The sequence below is a fragment of the Macrosteles quadrilineatus genome, unplaced genomic scaffold (assembly GCF_028750875.1).
Source record: "Macrosteles quadrilineatus isolate MER2022 unplaced genomic scaffold, UCM_ALF_1.0 Scaffold_6__1_contigs__length_79288215, whole genome shotgun sequence".
NCBI lineage: Eukaryota > Metazoa > Arthropoda > Insecta > Hemiptera > Cicadellidae > Macrosteles > Macrosteles quadrilineatus.
The window spans coordinates 29,181,645-29,192,489 of NW_026542599.1; positions in this window are offsets into that span (position 1 = coordinate 29,181,645).

Here is a 10,845-nt window from a genome sequence, read left to right on the forward strand (position 1 = left end):
ATTATGATTAGTTCAAAATAGGCTCATGCAAACACGAATTAATAAACACTGTAATAAGCGCTTGAGTATAGAGAAACATAAGTTACATTGTAAATGTCAAATAATATATCAATTGTAGAATACTATAATGATTGATGGTTGGTATCCGTATCCAGTGTTTGAAAATCAGAATATCGGCTGCAGCAAGCGCGCTTGGCAACATGTAAACAAAAACAACGTATATTTCGGACTCATCAGCTGTTGCTGTCGGTTGTGTTGGATAGCCTAGGGTTCACTACGATACTCGGACAGAATACGATTGAATCGATCTATCGAGAGTCTGCAATTACACTATCGATATTGAATTGTGTACACTATCGATATCGGAAAATCGGATTCGAGTTTGTTGTTGGATCTGAGTCTGAGTATTGAGTTTTCAATTTCAATCGGATTCAAATCATCTACTCAATCCTCCTCTACAAACTAACTGTATGCCTAGCCTACGTACGTACAGTAGTTTCTGCTGACTTTATGTAAACTCAAAATGTGCTACCGTCCGGTATCTAAGACAATAAAACAATAATAATTATTGTTTCAAATTAATGTACAAGAATATACAGATTTTTGTCTGCTGTGATTTTTTTAGGATTTGACAGGAGAAAATATTTGTATATTGGCTAGTACAGCATATTTTTTTCTCTAGCCCAGGATCCAGGGGGGGGGCAAATGCCCCTGTACCTAGTGTTTTAAATTTTGAACAAAATGGTACAACTCCCATACCTGTAAAAGTTACAATTACTTTCCCATTACATAACAAAAAATCAGATTTTTAAAAAAACAACCGGTTCTAATAAAATTTGGTCTGTTGTGGTCCTAAAAATATGAAAATAAGGTGTAGGCCTATAATAATTCTAAACAAAATAATACAACCCCCATTGTTGGTTTGAATTTTAATTTGTAATTGCTGTAACAGTTGCAGTTCAAGTAAAAAGCCTTTAGCACCATCTGTTCAATTCATGACAGTAGAACCTTGATAACAAAGTCGACCTTGATAACAAGTCGACCTTGATAACAAGGGTTATTTTCAAATCCCCTTGAAATTATTTTACCCCTAATCATATGTTATTGCAAACCTCGATAAGAAGTCAACCTAGATAACAAGTCTTATTTTATAATCCTTATAAGAGTCTTGTTATCAAGGTTCTACTGTAAATTATAGCCTATACCGTAGATAAAACATACTCCCTTAGACTTGTGCTGCTTAGTTTAGTCTATGCCTATACACATATAATTCAAAGTCAAAATTAAGAGTCAAAATAATCCAATTATGATGAAATTTTTAACAAACGTGTAAAACAACGTTTGTTGTAGCGTTCCGTTCATGAACCAGCATGATCGGACTATGAGTAGAGGTAAAAATGGGGTTTCCTCATGTTTGACCTTATAAAAACTTCAAACATCTTTGTAAATAATTCATTGGATGTAAAAAAAAAAAAAAAAATTATCAACCTATATTGCAGATAGCTAAATGGTTACCAGTAAGTTGAAAAATAAAAAAACGTGAAAATAACTTGTTATTTTGACGAAGGTAATCAAGGTGAAGTGTGTTCTTCCCTGTATCTTATAACGCTATATCAGCAAACATACAAATTTTAAAACGAAAACAAATCTTACATTGATTGAAGTGGGTGATGAGTATACTACACTTTTCAGTACCTACCAAGCTTACATGGCAATTAAATATTCTTTAAAGATTTTATTGAAGGAAAGACTTATTTCAAATAATTATATTCCCACTTGATGTGAACAATTTAAGTTTTGTTGACTGGATAGGCCTACTATGATTAGTGCACTTTATAATCGAGCTTCAACTTTATACTTGACTGTGTGGTAATTTATAATAGAATATATATAAAAGATAAATAAAATATATAACTAAGATGTTTTTGTAAATAATTTAAATTATATATAGTTAACACAAAACAATAAGAGAGTATTTTAGTATTTGTTTTGATAGAAGAAGTAAAATATCAATTGGGTTATCCCAATCGAGAGGGCTCTCAATTAATTATTTAGTTTTTATTATTATATAAAATTGTTTTTCTATCATTTGTGTTCACTTATTTACATTTTAAGTTTCTCTATAACCTCTACAGAGAGGACAAGAACACAAGAATGCAATACAAGAATACAAGAGTACTTTATTTTACAATTTTTAAGATTGAATAAGGCATCAATACAATATGTTATCGATTAAAAATCTTTGTTGATTGGAATCCTTGCAGTAGAAAGATGATTTAACTTGTAACGTAGTCACTCTAGTTGCTGCCAAGACAATTATTCATCAATGCTGTAGAAAGGTCTAAGTAACAGCCCCTGTGATGTTCCTTCTTCAGTTTTCTAGAACAGAGAAACTTTACATGTTATTTAAATAAGGAGGCTAGTGTAGGATGAATGAACAATAAATTCTCCTCGGCTAGAATGCAATGTTAAAACTTTAACGTGTCTATTTGGGTTGAATGGAGCATGTTCTCGAGAAATTAACATTTGCAGACAAACTAATGCTAAAATTCATTGAACATCCACAACATTTTATTCACTTGTATTTAAGTACGAGTTAGATAGCAGTAATATAAATTAACATAATTTAATTAAAATGTACCTTTTGACCAGATTAATTTCTACCTCAAATCATGGTTTTCTCAGTACCTAATTAACAGTTTCAACTTCATTTTTTTATGAACAACGACAGCTTATGGTTTACAAAAAATATAACCCATACCTATTTTAAAATCAAGACTAATGCAGGTTTATTTTAGCAACAGCAATGGTTTATCTGTATTAGGCTTTTAGCAACAGCAATGGTTTATCTGTATTAGGCCTAAGCCTAATTTTAATTTTAAATAGTGGCAGATGCTTTTATTTATGATCACATTACCTTAATCAAATATATTTGCATGAAATTCGTTAAAGCTTATATGCCTATTCTACCAATTTTGCTGTCCCGTTATATCTTATCTTCCAACTAAATTAATTCTCAATTTTTCCCACATAAAAAATACTATAATGCAGTGGGCGGTTCCAAGGGGTGAAGGGCTATAGAAGCAAGAGCCCTCCCCATTAGAATCTGACTCTGGAAATATAAGTTTAAACATAAATTTTGTCATAAATAGGTGACAGAGGTTTTGGAACACAGTTCTAGACGTAAACACAGTTAAAAAAATAAAAATAACAGATTTTCTTAAGGGGAACCCATGAAACCCCCTCCTAATGTTAATCACCCCTGTTAGCCCTTCACAACGTTCTAATCTAGAACCACCACTAATATGACAACCCCTACATGGGATCAGAGGCTGTATAGAAAATGTTACTACTATAAATAAACAATTTAAACAAATAAATGTCTTACCTGTTCACCGCTGGATTTATTTATTACGTAATAGAGAGATCTGTGACCACACTCCAATGCATTTTACGAATGTTGGTTAGAGGTATGCAAACTTGAAATCTGACTAGGCCTAGAGTCGGTTGATCAGGGTATGAACCTGCAAAAACATTAAAAAGCATTAAGTCAATCAATTTTAAAACATCAATCTACAATTCCAAAGAGAAAAGCTAAGATATTATCGATGGAATAACTTATTAAGTTACTTACGGTATTACATAATGGAATAAACTTACTACATAATATAGCCTAAGCTATCGAATAAACTTAAAATATAGTAAGTTTAATCAATAGGCTAGCTCATTAAGTTATGTAGGCCTATAAGTTATTGAATTTCAATATTGATTTTACATGTTAGCTTATGAGGATTCTTAAGTAGATTATCACCATTACAGGTAACTTGTATATAGTAGGTATATATAACTTAGTCAATGTTATCGCCCACCAATCTATAACAGTGTGCTGTAGCTTTAAAATGAACTTAACTTAACTTAGGTTAGCCTAAGTGGCTAACAAAACTTACAAAAAAAGGATACAATTACAAATTGAGGTCCAAGTGTAAATTTATTTGTTTAAAAACAATTACTAGATATAGCCTACTTATCAACTCTTGTGTATACAATTTACATACAGTAGGCCTTGTTTGTAATTATCTTTAACTACCGTACCGGTAACTTAAAAAGCTAAGCCACAGCGAAATGTTAGGGTACTTTGGTATTATGCGGAGGCCAATTATTTTAGAGAGATTTTTTACTGGAGAGTCCAAAAATAACTACATACTGTAATAGGAAAAAACCTGCTTTAATTGACTGACTGTCCAAATTTGACATGATTACAATTAGCGGCCTTTGAGTTCTGTCTCCCAGAAAAAAAGGCAGCGATGTCGGGGAGGATTGAGTTAAATGCGTCGCTGCCGCTATACTCCGCCAAGTAACTTAGGTATACAGCACGCTGCGTCATGTTAGGTTGGATTATCAAATATGTTTATAAAACTTTCCCCGTTTCGTTATGAATTGAACTATAAGTACCAATTGAGTCATAACTTACTTTCGCCCGCCAAATACCCCAGATACAGGTGGTAACAGGTGATGCATGCTCCGGTCAATGACCTGGCTAAGTACTTGAGGGGATATGGCGTGCAAAAGTAATTTATGACTCATCTGGTATTGTAAGAAAACCCTACCTAACATAACTGCGCTGTGTAAGGGTGGCCTCCGGATAATACCAAAGTACCGTACCCAAGTTAACCCCACAGCACGTGTAACTTATACGAGTCTTCTTGAAAAGCATAAGTAACTTAAATAAATAAGTTATTTAAGTCATATCAAGTGAAAACTTCTAATGATTGGCCTACGATAGAAATATCAAACTAAATTTTCATCTGATAGCATATTCATTTTGTAACTCTCATTCTTTCTAGATCAGTTGATATTTCTACTCTTATGATGGTATACTATGGCTATGTTTATCCTATTCTCAATTACGGAATTATTTTTTGGGGAAATTCCGACAAAAATAAAAAAGTTTTTAAATTGCAAAAAAGAATAATTAGAACAATTTATTCTATCAAAGCTAGGGGTTCTTGTAAAAATACATTTAAAAACAATAATATTCTTACTTTCCCCAGTCTGTATATCTACAATTTATTAATTTTTATGAAACAAAATAGTTCTAAATTTTCTGTTAATTCGGACAATCATAATTATAATACCCGACACAAAAGCTGCCTTTTATACCCTAAACATAAATCCTCAACTTTAGAATCTTCTCCCCACTACTCTGGTGTTAAGTTTTACAATAACCTGCCTGATTCGATTAAATCTGCAGCTTCCCTTAAGTCGTTTAAGAAACAGTTATTTAAGTTTTTATGTAGCAAATGCTGTTATAAGGTAAAAGATTTTTTCCACTGACTCTTGTACATTAGTTTTAAGATATTTGTTTTATCACGATTATTGTATTGACGCTATTTATGTATATTGTATACTAAATGAATAAAGGATAATTTGATTTGATTTGATTTAGCAAGTTAAGCCTATAGGTTAGGCCTAGGCTATAAGTTAGGTTCTATACAGACTTGTAGGCTACCTATCAATTCAATCGCTCTAACAACTGCAAAAAATTGCAACTAACCAGCATCTTAGGAAGCGACTTAAGCTTTCATAACTTTAATGTTCTTAAGAAACCAATTAACTCTTACTGATAATCCTAAAAATGGTTTCAAACTTCATCAAGTCCCTAAAACCTTATTAGGTACAATTACCTTACCGCCACCCCTCAGAATCTTCTGATTAATACTTTGTAGGCTTAGAGGTTAATAATCTAATCTATTTAATTTTAGTCAATTATCAAATCAAGGAGACAATAACATGAATGGATTTATTAGGTAATAGCCACGAATACTTAAAAGCCACATATTTCTACCTGTACTTCTCGTGGAAATAGCAAATCCATTTGATCTTGATGCCAAACAAACATAAGTTACCTAATTGGTCAAATTCTTCCTTTGACCTTACATAGCTCGAAATTTCCTTGACGTATAACAGTTTAAATCTGTTAAGCTTCCATCTCTTTTAAAAAATTAATTCCATTTTAAAATCTAATTTACGTGTATCGTGTACCTGGCCACCTCCAACAACTATTAACTAAGTCACACAAGACAGAAGACAATGTCAACAATAAACAACACGTAAACGTAAACAAACCTAGGATACGATACGAGTTACGATGATTCCGTCGTCATAGAACCGATTCGATTTCAGTAAGAAAGAAATATCGCAGAATCACGATAGATCGATTCAATCGTATTCTGTCCGAGTATCGTAGTGAACCCTAGGCTATCCGGTTGGGATGAGCGTGTTGAGTTTCGATTTCGATTGTAAAAAGTTTAGATCAGGAGCACCAACAAAGTAAAAACTAATCTTTCTAAAGGGAAAACATGTTAATATAATTTCCTGTCAAGATATGCACAACGGTACATAGGAAGATTGTTGTAAGCAAGTAATTTTATTAGAACACACAGTACACATATTGATGTTGAATTTTGATTTTAAATGGAAAAAATATAGGTGATGGTTTGCAGGGGGATTATTCTAGTGCACCGTCAATATGTTATAGCGGCTGCTGTATATTAAATCGTGGCCGCGCACAACACCAGCAAAATATCATGAGTTGTTGTAGTATGAAGTTTGACTGGGTCCTAACGTTGTGTCTGTATTCAGGTACTGTAACAGGAGTCTTACCTAATCCAGCGAATGTGTAGTCGTAGTGAATAGAGCTAAAAGATTGTTTACGGAATTCTAAAAAACCTCATTCTACATCAAATGCTAACTAAATAATTATCAAATAAATGAATAATTGAATAAAAAAATATAAAATGAATAAAAATAATAAATTAACTAGAGCTCGCCCTGCGGTTGAGAACTTGACCAAAAGTATATGTATTGTGCAAAGCTCTCTATTTTCACCCCACCCTCTGTAAATAAAACATGTTATTGGAATTTCATCCATTTGTTTAGATTTTCTGTTAATTTGTTGTTATTTCGTCACCAATATGGCAACCCATAAAGTCCATGTTAATTCTTCTAAAATTTTAAATTCATTTTTTGTGCTTATTTTTTAGCTTAATTTAATTTATAATGAGATTCTGCACATCTACATGCAACTAACAGTATCCGTAGATTTTCTTTGTGATGCACAGGAGCTCAAGAAAAAGATTTTCACTAAACATGCTTCTCTATTAATATATAATTAGCCACATGTTAAATCTCCATCAGTTGAAAAAGTTGAATTTCCATTTTTGACCTGATTGACGGAGATATTCTCAAAATACAAATAAACCTGCACATATAGGACCACTAACTTTTCTTTTTGTACAACCCGCGTGTAAATCGGTCCAGTAGTATGGCCAGGGTGGGCTGTCGTAAGCTTAAAAATGTGGTCCATGATAAATCTCCATATAAGTTTAATTTCCATTGTTGACCAATTTAACATATATATTTTCAAAATACAAATAAAACCTGCACATATCTGGTCGATATAACTAGTCCAGGCGCTAAACGGGTTGAGTATGCACTGAAAGTCTGACAAAATTTGACTTTTGATTATTGTTGGGGACATCTAGTAGATGAAAAAATCGATGATGTCGCATTTCTAGGGTGGTCACAACTCGGGGGGGAGGGGGGGAAGTTGCGCGGGTCATCGGTTTACGTTTCCGCGTCTAACTCACAAACGGTTAATGATAGAAAGGTGAATTAAGCGTCTTTCTACGCCTAAATATATTGTCTTTTAAAAAGGTTATTACAACCTTTCTTCTATCTCTTATACTTTAGGCGCTAATCAACATTTATTGCAAAAAATAAAATTTAAAAATACTTAAAAATGAAATATCGGAAATATTGCGCTTGTTTAGGGCATGTTACAAACTATTTATGGTTAGAAAAACTAACAAGTAGTACAACAACACCAAGTTTAAAGAAATCCGTGCAAAAACAACAGAGCTACGTTGATTTCAGTAAAGGTAAACGTGGAAAATTCGTAGTAGTACCGAGGCGCGCATGGACGGTACGTAGCCCACAGTCGATATAGGTTTGATGTTGTAAGTAACTATGGGAAAGCTGAATTTTTCTATGCTATTAGACCATGTTGAGATGAGCATTTTCCCAAAAGTCCCCACTCCTACCATTTTGTGCTTTCCTCTACCCCCCCCCCTTTAGATAAATTTACAGTCTCTTAGAAATTAAGCTATAACTTTAAAACGGGTAAGGATAATAACGCAATCTTTTATTAATCATTTTGCGTTACGATATTCCACAACAAGTGTTTACCATGGTATCCTAAATAGTCATAGTTAAAAAATATCATAAACATTAAAAATATTTTTTACGGATTAATTTATGAAACTTTTCTTTGTAGATTTTTTACACGAGGTCGCACAACAAAATGTTTGATACAAAATTTGGGGTGCATAGTTTACATTTGAAAATGATACATAGTTATTAACAGTTTGTTTGCATATAGTAGCTATAGATAGTACAGTATATTGATTTTACAGGATTCAGGCTTTTTTGTGCACCGCAACAATGACAAAAATTACGTATATTATGGTTTTTGTATTTGAATTTGCCGCTTTATATAGATTATATTAACGTTATGTAGCTCATTCAGTACATATACAGACTGTAGTGGATACATATTGAATGAATATCGTGCATTTGCTGCTGTACGCCAGAGCCTCATTTTATTATACAGGGTGTCTCACCTAAAGTGAACCAATAGATAACTTTTTTATTATGAGATATAGAGTTAACTTCTTATGGGACACTACCCTTTATTTTAAGATTTTTTTTTAGTGGTTTCGAATTTTTTAAATATGTTCGCCATTTTCCAATATGGCTGACAACTTTGTTAGTCCTATGGAATACCCTGTATTTTATGATTGTTTTAGAATGTAAACGCACAACTTTTAAACCTTTTTATTCTTGACATTTTTATCTAAAGCTACTTGTTTAGGAGTTACATCGAAAAAGAAATGGTTTGTGAGTACATCCTGCATCCTCACAGCTCATAAACGTAAGTTTAAGAGCGGAAATACAAAGAATAAACAAGTTTTCAAATCACATCTACATTTAAAAGAAACCATAAAATAAATTGTTCCAATATCAAAGTAAGCTAGCATTTTTGAAAATGGTGGCCATTTTTAAAACAACAAAATCAGTATTTTTTAAACGTATTTTATATATTTTTTTGAACGAGGACTTATATGTGACTTATTTATTCTTTGCACTTTCTCTCTCAACTTACTCGTTTATGAGCTACAGGATGCCGAATGTACACCACAAGCCTTTCTTTTAGATATAACACGCTGTAACTCCTAAATGGGGTAGGTTTAGAGAAAAAATGTCACGAATAAGAAAATAGCTTTTAAATTGTAAAAGAATACTAAAATACAGCGTATTCCTAAAGAAATAACAAAGTTGTTGGCCATATTGGAAAATTGTGGATATATATTTTTTATTCGTAACCATCCCTAAAAACATTTTTTACAATTAAAAGGGGTCGTCTAATAAAAAGTTAACTCTATATGGAAAATAAAATTTGTGTATGTTCACTATGTAATCTCAACCGGGATGAAACGTGTACCCTTTTATAGCAGAATCTCCAATTTAAAAAAGATACGTCAATTTTGGTCTAACAAGTTATATTTAAATGAATATGAGTTTTTTTGAATTTTTAAATGGCAAAGATTGGCGGGCACTTGGAAATTTTCTTAAAGAGGCGTGGAGTAAAGGGTGGGAATTGATAATGGAGTATAATTATTAAATTTAAGAATTGAGATATCGATACAAAAATTGGAAAAATCTATGTAATTTAAAAAATTTATAAAATATTGTTTGTTAAGTATCTATCAAAGTAAATTATAAAAGTAACAGGTTTGTTTTATGAATTATTAACTGTTTGTAGGAAAAATTCAGATTTTCAGTAGGCTACATTTAAATTTTATTATTCATTCAATTGTTATCTGATCTTTATTAGTATGTAGTGCTATTTGTGTATGTTCTGTAGTGGAAATCAGTTTATTTTATGAATAATTGTATGTGATTCATGGTATTTTTTTAAACGGTTTTAAAATATTTTAAAATCAGTGTGTCTAACACAAAACAGACGGTCTTTGACCATTGTTCTTTGCATTTAAATAAAAAACACTGTATTGATATTTTATTACAATGAACACATTTTCTTCTTCTTCATCATCTATCTTCTTCATCATTTATTCATCTAATAATTCTTTTTGTAGATTATCGTAACGCAAAATGATTAATAGAATATTGCATTATTATCCTTACCGGTTTTAAAGTTATAGCTTAATTGCTAAGAGGCTGTAAATTTATCTAAAAAGGGGGGTTAGAGGAAAGCACAAGGGGGGAGGAGTGTTGACTTTCGGGAAAATGATAATCGCAACATGGTCTAACAGCATAGAAAAATTCAGCTTTCCCATAGTTACTTACAACATCAAACCTATATCGACTGTGGGCTACGTACCGTCCATGCGCGCCTCGGTACTACTACGAATTTTCCACGTTTACTCTTACTGAAATCAACGTAGCTCTGTTGTTTTTGCACGGATTTTTTTAAACTTGGTGTTGTTGTACTACTTGTTAGTTTTTCTAACCATAAATAGTTTGTAACATGCCCTAAACAAGCGCAATATTTCCGATATTTCATTTTTAAGTATTTTTAAATTTTATTTTTTGCAATAAATGTTGATCAGCGCCTAAAGTATAAGAGGTAGAAGAAAGGTTGTAATAACCTTTTTAAAAGACAATATATTTAGGCGTAGATAGACGCTTAATTCACCTTTCTATCATTAACCGTTTGTGAGTTAGACGCAGAAACGTAAACCGATGACCCGCGCAACTTCCCCC